The sequence below is a fragment of the Ambystoma mexicanum genome, chromosome 7q (genome assembly GCF_040938575.1).
Source record: "Ambystoma mexicanum isolate Mex_15411 chromosome 7q, UKY_AmexF1_1, whole genome shotgun sequence".
Taxonomy (NCBI): domain Eukaryota; kingdom Metazoa; phylum Chordata; class Amphibia; order Caudata; family Ambystomatidae; genus Ambystoma; species Ambystoma mexicanum.
In genome coordinates, this window is record NC_090941.1 from 437,852,216 (window position 1) to 437,876,873 (window position 24,658).

Here is a 24,658-nt window from a genome sequence, read left to right on the forward strand (position 1 = left end):
CATGAGTGGGGACATGAGTTGAGGCCTGCTGGTAGGTGCCCCTGACTGCTGGGGGGTGGGGGTGCAGGTGGACATGAGTGGGACATGAGTGGGGGCCTGCTGGCAGGTGCCCCTGACTGCTGGGGGGTGGGGGTGCAAGGAGACATGAGTGGGGGCCTGCTGGCAGGTGCCCCTGACTGCTGGGGGGTGGGTTGCAGGGGGACATGAGGTGGGGCCTGCTAGCAGGTGCCCTGCACTGCTGGGGGGTGGGGTGCAGGGGGACATGAGTGGGACATGAGTGGGGGCTTGGTGCCCTGCACTGCTGGGGGGTGAGGGTGCAGGGGGACATGATTGGGACATGAGTGGGGGCCTGCTGGCAGGTGCCCCTGACGGCTGGGGAGTGGGGGTGCAGGGGGACATGAGTGGGACATGAGTGGGGGCCTGCTGGCAGGTGCCCCTGACTGCTGGGGGTGGGGGTGCAGGGGGACATGAGTGGGGGCCTGCTGGCAGGTGCCCATGACTGCTGGGGGGTGGGGGTGCAGGGGGACATGAGTGGGGGCCTGCTGGCAGGTGCCCCTGACTGCTGGAGGGTGGGGGTGCAAGGGGACATGAGTGGGGGCCTGCTGGCAGGTGCCCCTGACTGCTTGGGGAGGGGGTGCAGGGGGACATGAGTGGGACATGAGTGGGGGCCTGCTGACAGGTGCCCTGCACTGCTGGGGGGGTGCAGGGGGACATGAGTGGAACATGAGTGGGGGCCTGCTGGCAGGTGCCCCTGACTGCTGGAGGTTGGGGGTGCAGGGGGACACGAGTGGGACATGAGTCGGGGCCCTGCTGGCAGGTGCCCCTGACTGCTGGGGGGTGAGGGGTGCAGGGGGACATGAGTGGGGCCTGCTGACAGGTGCCCCTGACTGCTGGGGGGTAGGGGTGCAGGGGGACATGAGTGGGACATGAGTGGGGGCCTGGTGCCCTGCATTGCTGGGGGGTGGGGGTGCAGGGGGACATGATTGGGACATGAGTGGGGGCCTGCTGGCAGGTGCCCCTGACTGCTGGGGAGTGGGGGTGCAGGGGGACATGAGTGGGACATGAGTGGGGCCCTGCTGGCAGGTGCTCCTGACTGCTGGTGGGTGGGGGTGCAGAGGGGCATGAGTGGGGACATGAGTTGAGGCCTGCTGGTAGGTGCCCCTGACTGCTGGGGGGTGGGGGTGCAGGTGGACATGAGTGGGACATGAGTGGGGGCCTGCTGGCAGGTGCCCCTGACTGCTGGGGGGTGGGGGTGCAAGGAGACATGAGTGGGGGCCTGCTGGCAGGTGCCCCTGACTGCTGGGGGGTGGGTTGCAGGGGGACATGAGGTGGGGCCTGCTAGCAGGTGCCCTGCACTGCTGGGGGGTGGGGTGCAGGGGGACATGAGTGGGACATGAGTGGGGGCTTGGTGCCCTGCACTGCTGGGGGGTGAGGGTGCAGGGGGAACATGATTGGGACATGAGTGGGGGCCTGCTGGCAGGTGCCCCTGACGGCTGGGGAGTGGGGGTGCAGGGGACATGAGTGGGGGCCTGCTGGCAGGTGCCCCTGACTGCTGGGGGTGGGGGTGCAGGGGGACATGAGTGGGGGCCTGCTGGCAGGTGCCCCTGACTGCTGGGGGGTGGGGGTGTAGGGCGACATGAGTTGGACATGAGTGGGGCCTGCTGGCAGGTGCCCCTGACTGCTGGGTGGTGGGGGTGGAGGGGGACATGAGTGGAACATGAGTGGGGGCCTGCTGGCAGGTACCCCTGTCTGCAGGGGGTGGGGGTGCAAGGGGACATGAGTGGGGGTCTGCTGACAGGTGCCCCTGACTGCTGGGGGGTAGGGGTGCACGGGGACATAAGTGGGACATGAGTGGGGGCCTTCTGGCAGGTGCCCCTGCACTGCTGGGGGGTGGGGGTGAGGGGGACATGAGTGGGGGCCTGCTGGCAGGTGCCCCTGCACTGCTGGGGGATGGGGGTGATGGGGGACATGAGTGCGGGCCTGCTGGCAGGTGCCCCTGACTGCTGTGGGGTGGGGGTGCAAGGGGACATAAGTCGGGGGCTTGCTGGTAGGTACCCCTGACTGCTGGTGGGTGGGGGTGCAGGGGGACATGAATGGGACTCGAGTGGGGGCCTGCTGGCAGGTGCCCTGCACTGCTCGGGGGTGGGGGTGCCTGGGGATATGAGTGGGACATGAGTGGGGGGCCTGCTGGCAGGTGCCGCTCACTGCTGGGGGGTGGTGGTGCAGGGGGACATGAGTGTGGGCCTGCTGGCAGGTGTCCCTCACTGCTGGGGGTGGGGGTGCAGGGGGACATGAATGGGACATGAGTGGGGGCCTGCTGGCAGGTGCCCTGCACTTCTGGGGGGTGGGGGTGCAAGGGGTAATGCGTGGGGCATGAGTGGGGGCCTGCTGGCAGGTGCCCCTGACTGCTGGGGGGTGGGGGTGCAGGGGGACATGAGTGGGACATGAGTGGGGGCCTGCTGGCAGGTGCCCCTGACTGATGGGGGGTGGGGGTGCAAGGGGACATGAGTGGGGGCCTGCTGGCAGGTGCCCCTGACTGCTGGGGGGTGGGGGTGCAGGGGGACATGAGTGGGGGCCTGCTGGCAGGTGCCTCTGACTGCTGGGGTGTGGGGGTGCATTTGGACATGAGTGGGACATGAGTGGGGGCCTGCTGGTAGGTGCCACTGCACTGCTGGGGGGTGGGGGTGCTGGGGACATGAGTGGGGGCCTGCTGGCAGGTGCCCCTGCACTGCTGGGGGGTGGGGGTGCTGGGGGACATGAGTGGAGGATTGCTGGCAGGTGCCCCTGACTGCTAGGGGATGGGGGTGCAGGGGGACATGAGTGGTGGCCTACTGGCAGGTGCCCCTGACTGCCGGTTTGGTGGGGTGCATGGGGACATGAGTGGGGGCCTGCTGCCAGGTGCCCCTGACTGCTGGGGGGTGGGGGTTCAAGGGGACATGAGTGGGGGCCTGCTGGCAGGTGCCCCTGACTGCTGGGGGTGGGTGAAAGGGGACATGAGTGGGACATGAGTGGGGGCATGCTGGCAGGTGCCCCTGACTGCTGGGTGGTGGGGGTGCAGGGGGCATGAGTGGGACATGAGTGGGGGCCTGCTGGCAGGTGCCCCTGACTGCTGGGGGTGGGGGTCCAGGGGTACATGAGTGGGACATGAGTGGGTGCCTGCTGGCAGGTGCCCCTGACTGCAGGTTGGTGGGGGTGCAAGGGGACATGAGTGGGGGCCTGCTGGCAGGTGCCCCTGACTGCTGGGGGGTGGGGTGCAAGGGGACATGAGTGGGACATGAGTGGGGGCATGCTGGCAGGTGCCCCTGACTGCTGGGTGGTGGGGGTGCAGGGGGACATGAGTGGGACATGAGTGGGGGCCTGCTGGCAGGTGTCCCTGACTGCTGGGGGGTGGGGGTGCTGGGGGGCATGAGTGGGGGCCTGCTGGCAGGTGCCCTTGACTGCTGGGGGTTGGGGGTGTAGGAGTACATGAGTGGGACATGAGTGGGGGCCTGCTTGCAGGTGCCCCTGCCCTTCTGGGGGGTGGGAGTGCTGTTGGACATGAGTGGGGGCCTGCTGGAAGGTGCCCCAGCACTGCTGGGGGGTGGGGGTGCTGGGGGACATGAGTGGAACCTGCTGGCAGGTGCCCCTGACTGCTGGGGAGTGGGGGTGCGGGGGACATGAGTGGGATATGCGTGGGGGCCTGCTGGCAGGTGCCCCTGACTGCTGGGGGGTGGGGTTGCAGGGGGACACGAATGGGACATGAGTCGGGGCCTGCTGGCAGGTGCCCCTGACTGCTGGGGGGTGGGGTGCAGGGGGACATGAGTGGGGCCTGCTGGCAGGTGCCCCTGACTGCTGGGGGGTGGGGGTGCAGGGGGACATGAGTGGGGGCCTGGTGCCCTGCACTGCTGGGGGTGGGGGTGCAGGGGACATGATTGGGACATGAATGGGGGCCTGCTGGCAGGTGCCCCTGACTGCTGGGGGTGGGGGTGCAGGGGGACATGAGTGGGGGCCTGTTGGCAGGTGCCCCTGACTGCTGGGGGGTGGGGGTGTAGGGGGACATGAGTGGGACATGAGTGGCGGCCTGCTGGCAGGTGCCCCTGACTGCTGGGTGGTGGGGGTGCAGGGGGACATGAGTGGAACATGAGTGGGGGCCTGCTGGCAGGTGCGCCTGTCTGTTGGGGGTGGGGGTACAAGGGGACATGAATGGGGGCCTGCTGGCAGGTGCTCCTGACTGCTGGGGGATGGGGGTGCAGGGGGAGATGAGTGGGGGCCTGCTGTCAAGTTCCCTGCACTGCTGGGGGATGGGGGTGCAGGGGAACAAGAGTGGGGGCCTGCTGGCAGGTGCCCCTGACTGCTGGGGGGTGGGGGTGCTGGGGGACATGAGTGGAGGCCTGCTGGCAGGTGCCCCTGGCTGCTGGGGGGTGGCGGTGCAGGGGGACCTGAGTGGGACATGAGTGGGGGTCTGCTGGCAGGTGCCCCTGACTGCTGGTGGGTGGGGGTGCAGGGGGACATGAGTGGGACATGAGTTGAGGCCTGCTGGCAGGTGCCCCTGACTGCTGGGGGGTGGGGGTGCAAGGAGACTTGAGTGGGGGTCTGCTGGCAGGTGCCCCTGACTGCTGGGGGGTGGGGTGCAGGGGGACATGAGGTGGGGCCTGCTAGCAGGTGCCCTGCACTGCTGGGGTGTGCAGGGGGACATGAGTGGGACATGAGTGGGGGCTAGCTGGCAGGTGCCCCTGACTGCTGGGGGGTGGGAGTGCTTGGGGATATGAGTGGGGGCCTGCTGGCAGGTGCCCCTGACTGCTGGGGTGGGGTGGTGCAGGGGGACATGAGCGGGACATGAGTGGGGGCCTACTGGCTGGTGCCCCTGCACTGCTGGGGGGTGGGGGTGCTGGGGGACATGAGTGGGGGCCTGCTGGCAGGTGCCCCTGACTGCGGGGGGTGGGGGTGCTGGGGGACATGAGTGGAGGCTTGCTGGCAGGTGCCCATGACTGCTAGGGGGTGGGGGTGCAGGGGTACATGAATGGGACATGAGTGGGGGCCTGCTGGCAGGTGCCCCTGACTGCTGGGGGGTTGGGGTGCAGGGGGACATGAGTGGGGGCCTGCTGGCAGGTGTCCCTGACTGCTGGGGGGTGGGGGTCCAGGGGGACATGAGTGGGACATGAGTGGGGGACTGCTGGCAGGTGCCCCTGACTGCAGGGTGGTGGGGGTGCAGGGGGACATGAGTGGGGGCCTGCTTGCAGGTGCCCCTGACTGCTGGGGTGTGGGGGTGCTGGGGGGCATGACTGGGGGCCTGCTGGCAGGTGCTCCTGACTGCTGGGGGTTGGGGTGCAGGGGGACATGAGTGGGGGCCTGCTGGCAGGTGCCCCTGCACTGCTGGGGGGTGGGAGTGCTGGGGGACATGAGTGGGGGCCTGCTGGCAGGTGCCCCCGCACTGCTGGGGGGTTGGGGTGCTGGGGGACATGAGTGGAGGCCTGCAGGCAGGTACCCCTGACTGCTGGGGAGTGGGGGTGCAGGGGGACATGAGTGGGACATAAGTGGGGGCCTGCTGGCTGGTGCCCCTGAATTCTGGAGGATGGGGGTGCAGAGGGACATGAGTGGGGGCCTGCTGGCAGGTGCCCCTGACTGCTGGAGGGTGGGGGTGCAAGGGGACATGAGTGGGGCCTGCTGGCAGGTGCCCCTGACTGCTGGGGGTGGGGGTGTGGGGGACATGGGTGTGGCCTTGCTGGCAGGTGCCGTGCACTGCTGGGGGGTGGGGGTGCAGGAGTAAATGAGTGGAACATGAGTGGGGGCCTGCTGGCAGGTGCCCCTGACTGCTGTGGGTGGGGGTGCAGGGGGACACGAGTGGGACATGAGTCTGGACCTGCTGGCAGGTGCCCCTGCCTGCTGGGGTGTGGGGTGCAGGGGGACATGAGTGGGGCCTGCTGGCAGGTGCCCCTGACTGCTGGGGGGTGGGGGTGCAGGGGGACATGAGTGGGGGCCTGGTGCCCTGCACTGCTGGGGGTGGGGGTGCAGGGGACATGATTGGGACATGAATGGGGGCCTGCTGGCAGGTGCCCCTGACTGCTGGGGGTGGGGGTGCAGGGGGATATGAGTGGGGGCCTGTTGGCAGGTGCCCCTGACTGCTGGGGGGTGGGGGTGTAGGGGGACATGAGTGGGACATGAGTGGCGGCCTGCTGGCAGGTGCCCCTGACTGCTGGGTGGTGGGGGTGCAGGGGGACATGAGTGGAACATGAGTGGGGGCCTGCTGGCAGGTGCGCCTGTCTGTTGGGGGTGGGGGTACAAGGGGACATGAATGGGGGCCTGCTGGCAGGTGCTCCTGACTGCTGGGGGATGGGGGTGCAGGGGGAGATGAGTGGGGGCCTGCTGTCAAGTTCCCTGCACTGCTGGGGGATGGGGGTGCAGGGGAACAAGAGTGGGGGCCTGCTGGCAGGTGCCCCTGACTGCTGGGGGGTGGGGGTGCTGGGGGACATGAGTGGAGGCCTGCTGGCAGGTGCCCCTGGCTGCTGGGGGGTGGCGGTGCAGGGGGACCTGAGTGGGACATGAGTGGGGGTCTGCTGGCAGGTGCCCCTGACTGCTGGTGGGTGGGGGTGCAGGGGGACATGAGTGGAACATGAGTTGAGGCCTGCTGGCAGGTGCCCCTGACTGCTGGGGGGTGGGGGTGCAAGGAGACTTGAGTGGGGGTCTGCTGGCAGGTGCCCCTGACTGCTGGGGGGTGGGGTGCAGGGGGACATGAGGTGGGGCCTGCTAGCAGGTGCCCTGCACTGCTGGGGGGTGCAGGGGGACATGAGTGGGACATGAGTGGGGGCCTGCTGGCAGGTGCCCCTGACTGCTGGGGGGTGGGAGTGCTTGGGGATATGAGTGGGGGCCTGCTGGCAGGTGCCCCTGACTGCTGGGGTGGGGTGGTGCAGGGGGACATGAGCGGGACATGAGTGGGGGCCTACTGGCTGGTGCCCCTGCACTGCTGGGGGGTGGGGGTGCTGGGGGACATGAGTGGGGGCCTGCTGGCAGGTGCCCCTGACTGCGGGGGGTGGGGGTGCTGGGGGACATGAGTGGAGGCTTGCTGGCAGGTGCCCCTGACTGCTAGGGGGTGGGGGTGCAGGGGTACATGAATGGGACATGAGTGGGGGCCTGCTGGCAGGTGCCCCTGACTGCTGGGGGGTTGGGGTGCAGGGGGACATGAGTGGGGGCCTGCTGGCAGGTGTCCCTGACTGCTGGGGGGTGGGGGTCCAGGGGGACATGAGTGGGACATGAGTGGGGGACTGCTGGCAGGTGCCCCTGACTGCAGGGTGGTGGGGGTGCAGGGGGACATGAGTGGGGGCCTGCTTGCAGGTGCCCCTGACTGCTGGGGTGTGGGGGTGCTGGGGGGCATGACTGGGGGCCTGCTGGCAGGTGCTCCTGACTGCTGGGGGTTGGGGTGCAGGGGGACATGAGTGGGGGCCTGCTGGCAGGTGCCCCTGCACTGCTGGGGGGTGGGAGTGCTGGGGGACATGAGTGGGGGCCTGCTGGCAGGTGCCCCCGCACTGCTGGGGGGTTGGGGTGCTGGGGGACATGAGTGGAGGCCTGCAGGCAGGTACCCCTGACTGCTGGGGAGTGGGGGTGCAGGGGGACATGAGTGGGACATAAGTGGGGGCCTGCTGGCTGGTGCCCCTGAATGCTGGAGGATGGTGGTGCAGGGGGACATGAGTGGGGGCCTGCTGGCAGGTGCCCCTGACTGCTGGAGGGTGGGGGTGCAAGGGGACATGAGTGGGGGCCTGCTGGCAGGTGCCCCTGACTGCTGGGGGTGGGGGTGTGGGGGACATGGGTGTGGCCTTGCTGGCAGGTGCCCTGCACTGCTGGGGGGTGGGGGTGCAGGAGTAAATGAGTGGAACATGAGTGGGGGCCTGCTGGCAGGTGCCCCTGACTGCTGTGGGTGGGGGTGCAGGGGGACACGAGTGGGACATGAGTCGGGGCCTGCTGGCAGGTGCCCCTGACTGCTGGGGGGTGGGGTGCAGGGGGACATGAGGTGGGGCCTGCTAGCAGGTGCCCTGCACTGCTGGGGGTGCAGGGGGACATGAGTGGGACATGAGCTGACTGCTGGGGGGTGGGAGTGCTTGGAGACTTGAGTGGGGGGCTGCTGGCAGGTGCCCCTGACTGCTGGGGTGGGGTGGTGCAGGTGGACATGAGCAGGACATGAATGGGGGCCTGGTGGCGGATGCCCCTGCACTGCTGGCTGTGGGAGTGCTGGGGGACATGAGTGGGGGCCTGCTGGTAGGTGCCCCTGACTGCTGGGGGGTGGGGGTGCTGGGGGACATGAGCGGAGGCTTGCTGGCAGGTGCCCCTGACTGCTAGGGGGTGGGGGTGCAGGGGTACATGAGTGGGACATGAGTGGGGGACTGCTGGCAGGTGCCCCTGACTGCAGGGTGGTGGGGGTGCAGGGGGACATGAGTGGGGGCCTGCTGGCAGGTGCCCCTGACTGCTGAGGGGTCGGGGTGCAAGGTGCATGAGTGGGGGCCTGCTGGCAGGTGCCCCTGACTGCTAGGGGGTGGGGATGCAAGGGGGCATGAGTGGGACATGAGTGGGGGCCTGCTGGCAGGTGTCCCTGACTGCTGGGGTGTGGGGGTGCTGGGGGGCATGACTGGGGGCCTGCTGGCAGGTGCCCCCGCACTGCTGGGGGGTGGGGGTGCTGGGGGACATGAGTGGAGGCCTGCTGGCAGGTACCCCTGACTGCTGGGGAGTGGGGGTGCAGGGGGACATGAGTGGGACATGAGTCGGGGCCTGCTGGCAGGTGTCCCTGACTGCTGGGGGGTGGGGGTGCTGGGGGGCATGAATGGGGGCCTGCTGGCAGGTGCCCCTGACTGCTGGGGGTTGGGGTTGCAGGGGGACATGAGTGGGGGCCTGCTGGCAGGTGCCCCTGCACTGCTGGGGGGTGGGAGTGCTGGGGGACATGAGTGGGGGCCTGCTGGCAGGTGCCCCTGCACTGCTGGGGTGTGGGAGTGCTGGGGGACATGAGTGGGGGCCTGCTGGCAGGTACCCCTGACTGCTGAGGGGTGGGGGTGCAAGGGGACATGGGTGGGGGCCTGCTGGCAGGTGCCCCTGACTGCTAGGGGGTGGGGATGCAAGGGGGCATGAGTGGGACATGAGTGGGGGCCTGCTGGCAGGTGCCCCTGCACTGCTGGGGGGTGGGAGTGCTGGGGGACATGAGTGGGGGCCTGCTGGCAGGTGCCCCCGCACTGCTGGGGGGTGGGGGTGCTGGGGGACATGAGTGGAGGCCTGCTGGCAGGTACCCCTGACTGCTGGGGAGTGGGGGTGCAGGGGGACATGAGTGGGACATGAGTCGGGGCCTGCTGGCAGGTGTCCCTGACTGCTGGGGGGTGGGGGTGCTGGGGGGCATGAATGGGGGCCTGCTGGCAGGTGCCCCTGACTGCTGGGGGTTGGGGTTGCAGGGGGACATGAGTGGGGGCCTGCTGGCAGGTGCCCCTGCACTGCTGGGGGGTGGGAGTGCTGGGGGACATGAGTGGGGGCCTGCTGGCAGGTGCCCCTGCACTGCTGGGGTGTGGGAGTGCTGGGGGACATGAGTGGGGGCCTGCTGGCAGGTACCCCTGACTGCTGAGGGGTGGGGGTGCAAGGGGACATGGGTGGGGGCCTGCTGGCAGGTGCCCCTGACTGCTAGGGGGTGGGGATGCAAGGGGGCATGAGTGGGACATGAGTGGGGGCCTGCTGGCAGGTGTCCCTGACTGCTGGGGTGTGGGGGTGCTGGGGGGCATGACTGGGGGCCTGCTGGCAGGTGCCCCTGACTGCTGGGGGTTGGGGGTGCAGGGGGACATGAGTGGGGGCCTGCTGACAGGTGCCCCTGCACTGCTGGGGGGTTTGAGTGCTGGGGGACATGAGTGGGGGCCTGCTGGCAGGTGCCCCCGCACTGCTGGGGGGTGGGGGTGCTGGAGGACATGAGTGGAGGCCTGCTGGCAGGTACCCCTGACTGCTGGGGAGTGGGGGTGCAGGGGGACATGAGTGGGACATGAGTGGGGGCCTGCTGGCTGGTGCCCCTGACTGCTGGGGGATGGGGGTGCAGGGGGACATGATTGGGGGCCTGCTGGCAGGTACCCCTGACTGCTGGATGGTGGGGGTGCAAGGGGACATGAGTGGGGGCCTGCTGGCAGGTGCCCCTGACTGCTGGGGGTGGGGGTGCAGGGGGACATGAGTAGGGCCTTGCTGGCAGGTGCCCTGCACTGCTGGGGGGTGGGGGTGCAGGAGAAAATGAGTGGAACATGAGTGGGGGCCTGCTGGCAGGTGCCCCTGACTGATGTGGGTGGGGGTGCAGGGGGACACGAGTGGGACATGAGTCGGGGCCTGCTGGCAGGTGTCCCTGACTGCTGGGGGGTGGGGGTGCTTGGGGGCATGAATGGGGCCTGTTGGCAGGTGCCCCTGACTGCTGGGGGTTGGGGTTGCAGGGGGACATGAGTGGGGGCCTGCTGGCAGGTGCCCCTGCACTGCTGGGGGGTGGGAGTGCTGGGGGACATGAGTGGGGGCCTGCTGGTAGGTGCCCCCACACTGCTGGGGGGTGGAGGTACTGGGGGACATGAGTGGAGGCCTGCTGGCAGGTACCCCTGACTGCTGGGGAGTGGGGGTGCAGGGGGACATGAGTGGGACATGAGTGGGGGCCTGCTGGCTGGTGCCCCTGACTGCTGGGGGATGGGGGTGCAGGGGAACATGAGTGGGGGCCTGCTGGCAGGTGCCCCTGACTGCTGGAGGGTGGGGGTGCAAGGGGACATTAGTTGGGGGCCTGCTGGCAGGTGCCCCTGACTGCTGGGGGTGGGGTGCAGGGGGACATGAGTGGGACATGAGTGGGGCCTTGCTGGCAGGTGCCCTGCACTGTTGGGGGGTTGGGGTGCAGGAGAAAATGAGTGGAACATGAGTGGGGGCCTGCTGGCAGGTGCCCCTGACTGCTGTGGGTGGGGGTGCAGGGGGACACGAGTGGGACATGAGTCGGGGCCTGCTGGCAGGTGCCCCTGACTGCTGGGGGGTGGGGGTACAGGGGGACATGAGTGGGGGCCTGCTGGCAGGTGCCCCTGACTGCTGGGGGGTGGGGGTCCAGGGGGACATGAGTGGGACATGAGTGGGGGACTTCTGGCAGGTGCCCCTGACTGAAGGGTGGTGGGGGTGCAGGGGGACATGAGTGGGGGCCTGCTGGCAGGTGCCCCTGACTGCTGGGGTGTGGGGGTGCTGGGGGGCATGACTGGGGGCCTGCTGGCAGGTGCCCCTGACTGCTGGGGATTGGGGTGCAGGGGGACATGAGTGGGGGCCTGCTGGCAGGTGCCCCTGCACTGCTGGGGGGTGGGAGTGCTGGGGGACATGAGTGGGGGCCTGCTGGCAGGTGCCCCCGCACTGCTGGGGGGTTGGGGTGCTGGGGGACATGAGTGGAGGCCTGCTGGCAGGTACCCCTGACTGCTGGGGAGTGGGGGTGCAGGGGGACATGAGTGGGACATAAGTGGGGGCCTGCTGGCTGGTGCCCCTGACTGCTGGAGGATGGGGGTGCAGGGGGACATGAGTGGGGCCTGCTGGCAGGTGCCCCTGACTGCTGGAGGGTGGGGGTGCAAGGGGACATGAGTGGGGGCCTGCTGGCAGGTGCCCCTAACTGCTGGGGGTGGGGGTGTGGGGGACATGAGTGTGGCCTTGCTGGCAGGTGCCCTGCACTGCTGGGGGGTGGGGGTGCAGGAGTAAATGAGTGGAACATGAGTGGGGGCCTGCTGGCAGGTGCCCCTGACTGCTGTGGGTGGGGGTACAGGGGGACACGAGTGGGAGATGAGTCGGGGCCTGCTGGCAGGTGCCGCTGACTGCTTGGGGGTGGGGTGCAGGGGGACATGAGGTGGGGCCTGCTAGCAGGTGCCCTGCACTGCTGGGGGGTGCAGGGGGACATGAGTGGGACATGAGCTGACTGCTGGGGGGTGGGAGTGCTTGGGGACATGAGTGGGGGGCTGCTGGCAGGTGCCCCTGACTGCTGGGGTGGGGTGGTGCAGGTGGAAATGAGCAGGACATGAATGGGGGCCTGGTGGCGGATGCCCCTGCACTGCTGGCTGTGGGGGTGCTGGGGGACATGAGTGGGGGCCTGCTGGTAGGTGCCCCTGACTGCTGGGGGGTGGGGGTGCTGGGGGACATGAGCGGAGGCTTGCTGGCAGATGCCCCTGACTGCTAGGGGGTGGGGGTGCAGGGGTACATGAGTGGGACATGAGTGGGGGACTGCTGGCAGGTGCCCCTGACTGCTGGGGGTGGGGGTCCAGGGGGACATGAGTGGGACATGAGTGGGGGACTGCTGGCAGGTGCCCCTGACTGCAGGGTGGTGGGGGTGCAGGGGGACATGAGTGGGGACCTGCTGGCAGGTACCCCTGACTGCTGAGGGGTGGGGGTGCAAGGGGACATGAGTGGGGGCCTGTTGGCAGGTGCCCCTGACTGCTAGGGGGTGGGGATGCAAGGGGGCATGAGTGGGACATGAGTGGGGGCCTGCTGGCAGGTGTCCCTGACTGCTGGGGTGTGGGGGTGCTGGGGGGCATGACTGGGGGCCTGCTGGCAGGTGCCCCTGACTGCTGGGGGTTGGGGGTGCAGGGGTACGTGAGTGGGGGCCTGCTGGCAGGTGCCCCTGACTGCTGGGGGTGGGGTGCAGGGGGACATGAGTGGGGGCCTGCTGGCAGGTGCCCCCGCACTGCTGGGGGGTGGGGGTGCTGGTGGACATGAGTGGAGGCCTGCTGGCAGGTACCCCTAACTGCTGGGGAGTGGGGGTGCAGGGGGACATGAGTGGGACATGAGTGGGGGCCTGCTGGCTGGAGCCCTTGACTGTTGGGGGGGTGGGAGTGCTTGGGGACATGAGTGGGGGCCTGCTGGCAGGTGCCCCTGACTGCTGGAGGGTGGGGGTGCAAGGGGACATGAGTGGGGGCCTGCTGGCAGGTGCCCTTGACTGCTGGGGGTGGGGGCGTGGGGGACATGAGTGTGGCCTTGCTGGCAGGTGCCCTGCACTGCTGGGGGTGGGGGTGCAGGGGAAAATGAGTGGAACATGAGTGGGGGCCTGCTGGCAGGTGCCCCTGACTGCTGTGGGTGGGGGTGCAGGGGAACACGAGTGGGACATGAGTCGGGGCCTGCTGGCAGGTGTCCCTGACTGCTGGGGGGTGGGGGTGCTGGGGGGCATGAATGGGGGCCTGCTGGCAGGTGCCCCTGACTGCTGGGGGTTGGGGTTGCAGGGGGACATGAGTGGGGGCCTGCTGGCAGGTGCCCCTGCACTGCTGGGGGTGGGAGTGCTGGGGGACATGAGTGGGGGCCTGCTGGCAGGTGCCCCTGCACTGCTGGGGTGTGGGAGTGCTGGGGGACATGAGTGGGGGCCTGCTGGCAGGTGCCCCTGACTGCTGAGGGGTGGGGGTGCAAGGGGACATGAGTAGGAGCCTGCTGGCAGGTGTCCCTGACTGCTAGGGGGTGGGGATGCAAGGGGGCATGAGTGGGACATGAGTGGGGGCCTGCTGGCAGGTGTCCCTGACTGCTGGGGTGTGGGGGTGCTGGGGGGCATGACTGGGGGCCTGCTGGCAGGTGCCCCTGACTGCTGGGGGTTGGGGTGCAGGGGGACATGAGTGGGGGCCTGCTGGCAGGTGCCCCTGCACTGCTGGGGGGTGGGAGTGCTGGGGGACATGAGTGGGGGCCTACTGGCAGGTGCCCCCGCACTGCTGGGGGGTGGGGTTGCTGGGGGACATTAGTGGAGGCCTGCTGGCAGGTACCCCTGACTGCTGGGGAGTGGGGGTGCAGGGGGACATGAGTGGGACATGAGTGGGGGCCTGCTGGCTGGTGCCCCTGACTGCTGGGGGATGGGGGTGCAGGGGGACATGATTGGGGGCCTGCTGGCAGGTACCCCAGACTGCTGGATGGTGGGGGTGCAAGGGGACATGAGTGGGGGCCTGCTGGCAGGTTCCCCTGACTGCTGGGGGTGGAGGTGCAGGGGGACATGAGTAGGGCCTTGCTGGCAGGTGCCCTGCACTGCTGGGGGGTGGGGGTGCAGGAGAAAATGAGTGGAACATGAGTAGGGGCCTGCTGGAAGTTGCCCCTGACTGCTGTAGGTGGGGGTGCAGGGGGACACGAGTGGGACATGAGTCGGGGCCTGCTGGCAGGTGTCCCTGACTGCTGGGGGGTGGGGGTGCTTGGGGGCATGAATGGGGGCCTGTTGGCAGGTGCCCCTGACTGCTGGGGGTTGGGGTTGCAGGGGGACATGAGTGGGGGCCTGCTGGCAGGTGCCCCTGCACTGCTGGGGGGTGGGAGTGCTGGGGGACATGAGTGGGGGCCTGCTGGTAGGTGCTCCCACACTGCTGGGGGGTGGGGGTGCTGGGGGACATGAGTGGAGGCCTGCTGGCAGGTACCCCTGACTGCTGGGGAGTGGGGGTGCAGGGGGACATGAGTGGGACATGAGTGGGGGCCTGCTGGCTGGTGCCCCTGACTGCTGGGGGATGGGAGTGCAGGGGGACATGAGTGAGGGCCTGCTGGCAGGTGCCCCTGACTGCTGGAGGGTGGGGGTGCAAGGGGACATGAGTGGGGGCCTGCTGGCAGGTGCCCCTGACTGCTGGGGGTGGGGGTGCAGGGGGACATGAGTGGGACATGAGTGGGGCCTTGCTGGCAGGTGCCCTGCACTGCTGGGGGGTGGGGGTGCAGGAGAAAATGAGTGGAACATGAGTGGGGGCCTGCTGGCAGGTGCCCCTGACTGCTGTGGGTGGGGGTGCAGGGGGACACGAGTGGGACATGAGTCGGGGCCTGCTGGCAGGTGCCCCTGACTGCTGGGGGGTGGGGGTACAGGGGGACATGAATGGGGGCCTGCTGGCAGGTGCCCCTGACTGCTAGGGGGTGGGGGTGCCGGGGGACATGAGTGGGACATGAGTGGGGGCCTGCTGGCAGGTGCCCTGCACTGCTGGGGGGTGGGGGTGCAAGGGGGACATGAGTGGGGGCCTGCTGGCAGGTGCCCCTGACTGCTGGGAAGTGGGGGTGCAGGGGGACATGAGTGGGACATGAGTGGGCGCCTGCTGGCAGGTGCCCCTGACTGCTGGGGGTGGGGGTGCAGGGGGACATGTGTGGGGGCCTGCTGGCAGGTGCCACTGCACTAGTGGGGGGTGGGAGTGCTGGGGGACATGAGTGGGGGCCTGCTGGTAGGTGTCCCCACACTGCTGGGGGGTGGGGGTGCTGGGGGACATGAGTGGAGGCCTGCTGGCAGGTACCCCTGACTGCTGGGGAGTGGGGGTGCAGGGGGACATGAGTGGGACATGAGTGGGGGCCTGCTGGCTGGTGCCCCTGACTGCTGGGGGATGGGGGTGCAGGGGGACATGAGTGGGGGCCTGCTGGCAGGTGCCCCTGACTGCTGGAGGGTGGGGGTGCAAGGGGACATGAGTGGGGGCCTGCTGGCAGGTGCCCCTGACTGCTGGGGGTGGGGGCGCAGTTGGACATGAGTGGGACATGAGTGGGGCTTTGCTGGCAGGTGCCCTGCACTGCTGGGGGGTGGGGGTGCAGGAGAAAATGAGTGGAACATGAGTGGGGGCCTGCTGGCAGGTGCCCCTGACTGCTGTGGGTGGGGGTGCAGGGGGACACGAGTGGGACATGAGTCGGGGCCTGCTGGCAGGTGCCCCTGCCTGCTGGGGGTACAGGGGGACATGAGTGGGGGCCTGCTGGCAGGTGCCCATGACTGCTAGGGGGTGGGGGTGCAGGTGGACATGAGTGGGACATGAGTGGGGGCCTGCTGGCAGGTGCCCTGCACTGCTGGGGGGTGGGGGTGCAGGGGGACATTAGTGGGTGCCTGCTGGCAGGTGCCCCTGACTTCTGGGGAGTGGGGGTGCAGGGGGACATGAGTGGGACATGAGTGGGCGCCTGCTGGCAGGTGTCCCTGACTGCTGGGGGTGGGGGTGCAGGGGGACATGAGTGGGGGCCTGCTGGCAGGTGCCCCTGACTGCTGGGGGTTGGGGGTGTAGGGGGACATGAGTGGGACATGAATGGGGGCCTGCTGGCAGGTGCCCCTGACTGCTGGGGGGTGGGGGTGCAGGGGGACATGAGTGGGACATGAGTGGGGGCCTGCTGGCAGGTGCCCCTGACTGCTGGGGAGTGGGGGTGCAAGGGGACATGAGTAGGGGCCTGCTGGCAGGTGCCCCTGAGTGCTGGGGGATGAGGGTGCAGAGGGACATGAGTGGGGGCCTGCTGTCAAGTTCCCTGCACTGCTGGTGGGTGGGGGTGCAGGGGGACATGAGTGGGGGCCTGCTGGCAGGAGCCCCTGACTGCTGGGGGGTGGGGGTGCTGGGGGGCATGAGTGGGGGCCTGCTGGCAGGTGCCCCTGACTGCTGGGGGTTGGGGGTGTAGGGGGACATGAGTGGGACATGAGTGGGGGCCTGCTGGCAGGTTCTCCTGCACTGCTGGGGGGTGGGAGTGCTGGGGGACATGAGTGGGGGCCTGCTGGGAGGTGCCCCCGCACTGCTAGGGTGTGGGGGTGCAGGCGGACATGAGTGGGACATGAGTGGGGGCCTGCTGTCAGGTGCCCCTGACTGCTGGGGGGTGGGGGTGCCTGGGGGGCATGAGTGGGGGCCTGCTGGCAGGTGCCCCTGACTGCTGGGGGTTGGGGGTGCAGAGGGACATGAGTGGGACATGAGTGGGGGCCTGCTGGCAGGTTCTCCTGCACTGCTGGGGGGTGGGAGTGCTGGGGGACATGAGTGGGGGCTTGCTGGCAGGTGCCCCCGCACTGCTGGGGGGTGGGGGTGCTGGGGGACATGAGTGGAGGCTTGCTGGCAGGTGCCCCTGACTGCTAGGGGGTGGGGGTGCAGGGGGACATGAGTGGGACATGAGTGGGGGCCTGCTGGCAGGTGCCCCTGACTGCTGGGGCGTGGGGGTACAGGGGGACATGAGTGGGGGCCTGCTGGCAGGTGCCCCTGACTGCTAGGGGGTGGGGGTGCAGGGGGACATGAGTGGGACATGAGTGGGGGCCTGCTGGCAGGTGCCCCTGACTGCTGGGGGGTGGGGTTACAGGGGGACATGAGTGGGGGCCTGCTGGCAGGTGCCCCTGACTGCTAGGGGGTGGGGGTGCAGGGGGACATGAGTGGGGGCCTGCTGGCAGGTGCCCCTGACTGCTGGGGAGTGGGGGTGCATTGGGACATGAGTGGGACATGAGTGGGCGCCTGCTGGCAGGTGCCCCTGACTGCTGGGGAGTGGGGGTGCAAGGGGACATGAGTGGGGGCCTGCTGGCAGGTGCCCCTGACTGCTGGGGGATGAGGGTGCAGAGGGACATGAGTGGGGGCCTGCTGTCAAGTTCCCTGCACTTCTGGTGGGTGGGGGTGCAGGGGGACATGAGTGGGGGCCTGCTGGCAGGTGCCCCTGACTGCTGGGGGGTGGGGGTGCTGGGGGGCATGAGTAGGGGCCTGCTGGCAGGTGCCACTGACTGCTGGGGGTTGGGGGTGCAGGGGGACATGAGTGGGACATGAGTGGGGGCCTGCTGGCAGGTTCTCCTGCACTGCTGGGGGGTGGGAGTGCTGGGGGACATGAGTGGGGGCCTGCTGGCAGGTGCTCCCACACTGCAGGGGGGTGGGGGTGCTGGGGGACATGAGTGGAGGCTTGCTGGCAGGTTCCCCTGACTGCTAGGGGGTGGGGTGCAGGGGGACATAAGTGGGACATGAGTGGGGGCCTGCTGGCAGGTGCCCCTGACTGCTGGGGGGTGGGGGTGCTGGGGGGCATGAGTGGGGGCCTGCTGGCAGGTGCCCCTGACTGCTGGGGATTGGAGGTGCAGGGGGACATGAGTGGGACATGAGTGGGGGCCTGCTGGCAGGTTCTCCTGCACTGCTGGGGGGTGGGAGTGCTGGGGGACATGAGTGGGGTCCTGCTGGCAGGTGCCCCCGGACTGCTGGGGGGTGGGGGTGCTGGGGGACATGAGTGGAGGCTTGCTGGCAGGTGCCCCTGACTGCTAGGGGGTGGGGGTGCAGGGGGACATGAGTGGGACATGATTGGGGGCCTGCTGGCAGGTGCCCCTGACTGCTGGGGGGTGGGTGTGCAGGGGGACAAAGTGGGAGCCTGCTGGCAGGTGCCCCTGACTGCTGGGGGGTGGGGGTCCAGGGGGACATGAGTGGGACATGAGTCGGGGCCTGCTGGCAGGTTCTCCTGCACTGCTGGGTGTGGGAGTGCTGGGGGACATGAGTGGGGGCCTGCTGGCAGTGCCCCCGCACTGCTGGGGGGTGGGGGTGCTGGGGGACATGAGTGGAGGCTTGCTGGCAGGTGCCCCTGACTGCTAGGGGGTGGGGGTGCAGGGGGACATGAGTGGAACATGAGTGGGGGCCTGCTGGCAGGTGCCCTGCACTGCTGGGGGGTGGGGGTGCAGGGAGACATGATTGAGACATGAGTGGGGGCCTGCTGGCAGGTGCCCCTGACTGCTGGGGAGTGGGGGTGCAGGGGGACATGAGTGGGACATGAATGGGCGCCTGCTGGCAGGTGCCCCTGACTGCTGGGGGTGGGGGTGCAGGGGGACATGAGTGGGGGCCGGCTAGCAGGTGCCCCTGACTGCCTGGGGGTGGGGGTGCAGGGGTGCATGAGTGGGACATGAGTGGGGGCCTGCTGGCAGGTGCCCCTGACTGCTGGGTGGTGGGGGTGCAGGGGGACATGAGTGGAACATGAGTGGGGGCCTGCTGGCAGGTGCCCCTGTCTGCTGGGGGGTGGGGGTGCAAGGGGACATGAGTGGGGGCCTGCTGCAGGTGCCCCTGACTGCTGGGGGATGGGGGTGCAGGGGGACATGAGTGGGAGCCTGCTGTCAGGTTCCCTGCACTGCTGGGGGGTGGGGGTGCAGGGGGACATGAGTGGGGGCATGCTGGCAGGTGCCCCTGACTGCTGGGGGTGGGGGTGCTGGGGGACATGAGTGGAGGCCTGCTGGCAGGTGCCCCTGACTGCTGGGGGGTGGTGGTGCAGGGGGACAAGAGTGGGACATGAGTGGGGACCGGCTGGCAGGTGCCCCTGACTGCTGGGGGGTGGTGGTGCAAGTGGACATGAGTGGGGGCCTGCTGGCAGGTGCCCCTGACTGCTAGGGGGTGGGGGTGCAGGGGGGCATGAGTTGTTGATGATATTGCAAGGTGACATGTGCCTTGGCTGGGGGCATGCCCATGGTGGATGGGCTGCCTGCGGAACATGACCAGGGGTGCAGGGTAGTCCCCTGTGGTGTTGGCTGCCTGCAGGGGTTGTGGAGGGGGTAGAGGGGACACCTGGGGGACCCACACTGCCAATTCACATGTAGGACTCCCCGCGCACCCCCGAAACACACGTTCCCCGCTCTGACAGCAAAATCGCGTGTGAAACTTCCCGCGCACCCCTGAATTACACGTATCCAGGCCAATCGCGTGTGAAACTTCCCGCGCACCTCAGATTTACACGTACCCCGCTCGCCCAAGGCCAATCGCGTGTGAAATGTCCCGCGCACCCCAGATTTACACGTACCCCGCTCGCCCAAGACCTATTGTGTGTGAAACTCCACGCGAACCCCTGAAGTACACGTACCCCACTTGCCCAAGGCCTATCGCGTATGAAACTTCTCGCACACCCCTGAAATACACGCACATGCTATTTTTCACACAGCGGGTGTCAGTGTTTGTCACGTACCCCTTTGCACGTCATTTGTCGTGGGATATTCTTCATGGCTGTCTAAACGTCCTTTTTGTTAGCGCACATTTTGGCACACATTTCTTTCATGCGCAGGGACGCTACCGCCTGCCTTCGTGTAGCGGATGTGTTTAGGCCTGTGCGAATCACGCCCTGTGTTACGTCTACTTTTGTTGTGTGCGCCGCGCTATGTGCGCTTTCGCTGTGCGCTTAGCGGTTTGAAGACGCGGTTTGAAGACGTGTGCACCAGCGTGCGCCACGCAGTATTTTGGCGCACATCCTGGGATTTCCTCGTGCACGGACTTCCATGAAGCGGGTTTTGCTGCAATTTTCGCACTGGCACTGCGATTCGTACGCTTTTGCACGCTTGCGCCGAAAATTTCAGCGCACATCAATTCCATGAATTGGCGTGTATATGTGTTATTAGGATTGTTTGTTGCATTTCTATGAAGTACTAACATTTTCTAACACAATTGGTCTGTACTGTGTAAGTATATGTTGTCAACAATTGGTGGTAATTGAAATAGAATATTCATTGCTACATTTTCATAGCAACTTACACCAATTATATTTGAGAGTTTAAATGGACCAGGTAATTCTGTATCTGAGTGATTTTTTTTTAGTTTGTCTTCCTTCTTTTATGAAGTACCTGGTTTACTTTCCCTAATTGGTCCTTTTTTGCTTGTGGTACTTGATGAAGTATTAGTTTTTTTACTCTCTTTGGAGGATTTGCAGTGATATCCTGTTGTATTTCTCTTTGATTTAGTTTTCTTTTACAACATTTTACTTTTTGTGGAACAGGATAAGTTTTTAGATGGGGGTGTATAGTGAACGAAGTCTATTGTATTCTACAATGCAAGGAATATCAGCGTTTACTTTACTTGCATCAAAGTTGATTAGAAATAGTCCGTCAAGTCTACGTAAGCGTGATATTGCTATGTAGCTCATGCCTTCTTTAAAGACTGTGTTACCAATGTCTATTAATGCTTTGTCTAGGGTAAAACCTTGTGATTTATGAATGGTGACTGCGTTTGCAAGAGTTAGAGAAAATTGTTCTCTGCGTACATACATGTCTTTGAAGAGAAGGAATCGAGCTGTTGAGCATCCTACTCTTTTTACTTCTAAATGTTTGTCAAAGAGAATATTGACAAACTGAATGTTGTTGTCACGTGGGTATGTTTGAAAGCCAACAACTGTACCCAGTGCTCCATTAACTAGTCCTTGGTCCACGTCAAGGTTACGTTTAAGCATTACTATGCAATTTAAGGATAATTGTAATATTTTTTCCAATCCAGCTGTGTTGGAGATTGAATTTAATTTTCTAAAGTATTTAGTCTTTTTGTGGCTTGTTCACACATGGGTAGTGTCATACCATGTACGTCTAGTTTGTCTGTGGCGCCAATTTCCAATATTGGTTGTATTTCTTTTTTTAACATTGTTTCATTGAATTTGAAACAGCTTGCAAGAGTTGGCATTAAAGCCATACAATTGACATTTTTGTGGGCTAATTGTTCCATAACATCTGTAGCAAATGCATTATCACCATAAAGTGCATGAATGTGCCGGGTTTTCAATATTGATTGTGCTTCTTGAGATAGTATACCAACTCTAATACTTTTTAAGGTGTTGGCATAAGTGAGATCTGCAGATTGCTGCATGTTTTCTGTTAATTCTCTGTATTGGAAATGTTGACAAAGGTTGACATTTCCTATGCTGACAACAGTTTTACGGCAGAGTTTGTGTCCTAAGGTTTTAAAAATAGGCTCACCTTTCACTGGTGTCAATTGAGGAAGATCTCCAAAAACAATAATGTGTTTTCCTGCAAAGAGCTCTTTGTAGTTTGTTTTGAGTACTTCTTGTAATCTGAGGTGAATCAAAGCCAACATTAGGTTGGAGACCATGCTCACTTCATCTATTAGTAGCATTTTCATTTGTTTTAATACTCTGCGTAGTTCCATTGCAGCTTCTGTAGAGTGTTTGTAATAGTCTCATTTGTTTTGGTGTTCTACTGGCAGGAGTAGTAATCGATGTAAAGTTACACCCCCTATGTTGTAGGCAGCTAAACCTGTGGGGGCAGTGACAACAGCTGACAGTTTGTTGTTTGTCAGTTGTTGAAGGAATTTACTGATGATTTTGATTAAGAATGTTTTGCCAGAACCAGCTTCACCACTGACGTACAGTAGTATAGGTTTGTAATTTTGACAGGTGCATTCTTTGTTTTCATGTTGTACACCATGTGCAATTTCTTTTGTTACTTCTTGAAATATGCTACGTTGCTCATTGTTTAGTTTTGATTGTAGTATAGTTAAGTCTTCTTTATCTTCATACTGACGCATGGTGTTTTCTAATTTTGTCATAGCTAATTCTGCCTCATTTGTTATTAGTGGCTCTCCCAGTGGTTCTTGGCTTCCTGTTACAGAAGGTTCACTTCTGTCAGGAGTGTCATTATCTAGTTGGGCCTGGAGTTCTTCTTCGTGTTGCTGTTCATTGTGCAACATTGTTTTGTACTGTGTAAAGTTTACATCAGTTATAGTGCTTTCATTTGCTTTGAAAGTGTCTTCATATGAGTCATAGTTATCTAGTATTTCTTCTTCTTTTCTCCATGGTTTAAAAAGTTGTAGCAGGGACATGTAATACAGTTCTTTATGTTGAGGAGTCTTTAATGACAATTTGATATGATTCATTAAATTTCGTTTGGTGAGTTTTACTAAGCTGCCTTCACAATTTGTCACTCTGTATTTACCTTTTTTTTCATCAGGTTTTATATTATTTTTGTATGTGAAGTTTTGGGCTATTTGGTATAGACACATGGTTTCCAAAGTGTTACTTCTGTTTGGGTAGTATGTGTCCAGTAAATTGTTTTAAAAATGTCTTGGCTGTTGGGATCATGTTTGGCTATTGTTTCTATATCTTCGTATGATTTTAGAACTCTTTTTCTAGATTTAGCAGGACCAAGACTTAGCCATACTATACTTTCAGATTTTCCATACAAAGCAGTACTAGTTAAACGATCTGCTGCTTCATAGGAGCCACATTCTCTATGGGAGAGCATTTTTATGCCCAAGCTGTATAATTTCTGAGACAGTGTTTTGTCTGATGACAGGTCATTCCAGAGGTCTTGGAGCTCTGTTTTTTCTGCTTTTGTTAAGTATTCTGTAACATATCGTGCAACTGCAGTGGAATTGTCTGCAATGTACTGCACATCCATGTTTGCATTCCATAAGTGGGCAATGATTGCATTGTAATGATTGATATATTTTTCTTCTTCTGTTCTTTTTATGTAATATGCATTTTTAGGTGATTTACCTTTAACACTATGTCTAACTGAAGACATGAAGTTGTTCACTTGACCTGTTTTTGTAACCGGTCTAGGGAAACCAAAGCAGCATTTGGTGTAGTATTTCCCTTTGTTTTTGTATTTGCGACGACAATATTTTCCACATTTGTGTCTTTGAAATTGTAAAACTTATGCATGAAGATCACTGTTTGTTGCTTTTGATGGAATTTCACAAGTGACATATTTTTCAATAAACTGTAAAACAGTGGCATCACTGTCTTGACCAAATTTAGGAGCATTTTTAATCCATAAAAGCATGTGGATATGTGGTGCTCCTCTGGCTTAGTATTCTTTTCTCCAAAAGAAGTGTTGCACTTCTCCGAGTGGAGCAGCAGTTTTATTAAAAAATAAAGTGTAGCATAGCAATGAAGCTATGGTGAAAATATTTTGAAACATTAACAGGATCTAGAGAGCAAAGTTCTCCAGGTGTTAGTATATCTATGTTTGTTTTCTCTTTGTTTGATATGCATAGGAAATCATGTAAATCTTCCCATATTCTGCACAACTTAATGTAACAAACCAAGTGGGTGGGCCAAGGTTTCTTATCATACAACGTACATCCCTGTGACGTCGTACCCAGCACTCTTTTGTACCACGCATGTTTGCAAACAGATTTGTAATGCTTGTTCAAATTGACCACTTTCTGGTGACTCTTGAATTATTTCAGTTGTTTCACTTAAGTTTTCTTCAATATTTATTTCTTTGTAGTAGTCATTATTGTCTTTTAGATATTGCAAGGCTTGTCTAACTTGATGTAAGTCTACTACTTGATGCCAATTTTATTTTTTCTTTTGTTGGTACACCATTTACTAAGAAAATTAAAGATTGCTCTATTGGACATTGCACTCCCAGAGTGTGCACATTTTCTTTCAGATCTAATGGTAAATAAACTACTTTGCCACAAATGCCTTTCACCAATTCAGAGGGAGGTAATTTTGATGTTTTTGGTTGAAGGCGTATTTCTGCTTGAAATCGGTGCACTGTTTGAATTATGATGCTCTCATATAAATTGAGTTGTTGCAGGGGTTTTGGTAGTGGGAATAATTCCAAGTTATTCGTGATAGCACGTGACAGAGTTTGGTTGTTGTCAAGTTTTATAGTGCATTAGCTGCAAAGTATTAAGGGGTCAGTTATTTCATATTTGTTTTCTGTTGTAAGGTAGAGAGCTAATTCAAACCATTTGGAATATGCATTGTCTACTTTTTTGTATGTTATGTCTATAGTTTTTGCGTTACATTTATAAAAAGTTCTGCGGCAACACACATATATGGTTTGGTACTTCAGCAGATGTACTTTTACATTTTAGTATTTCTTTTTTGTATGTGTGTAGTAGAAGGTTGCCATGTGTATTGCATTTTGTAAGTCGCTTTCACTTACAAAATATTTTCTCTGGATATGGTTGATTTCTTCGAGTAGGTCTTTGGGTGTACCATGTAGAAGAGTGTTATTTAAATTGGCTAGTGCTAAAGCAGGACTTTTAGCATAATACAGTTTATAGACTAGATTTCTTATAGTTGAATGATGTGTTGATATAATTTTGATATGATTGAAGGTGCTTTTGCAAATAGGCCTTGAAATGCAGGCTAATGTTTGTCCTTGTAGTCCTGTGTATTTGCGCGCTGGACAGGTATCTATATTTTGTAGCACTTTCATTTTGTCTTTGCCTTTCACATACGGATTGAGGAACTTGCGTAAAGATTTGAAATATTTTTTGGGAATGTTACACATTGACGTGCATGGCCA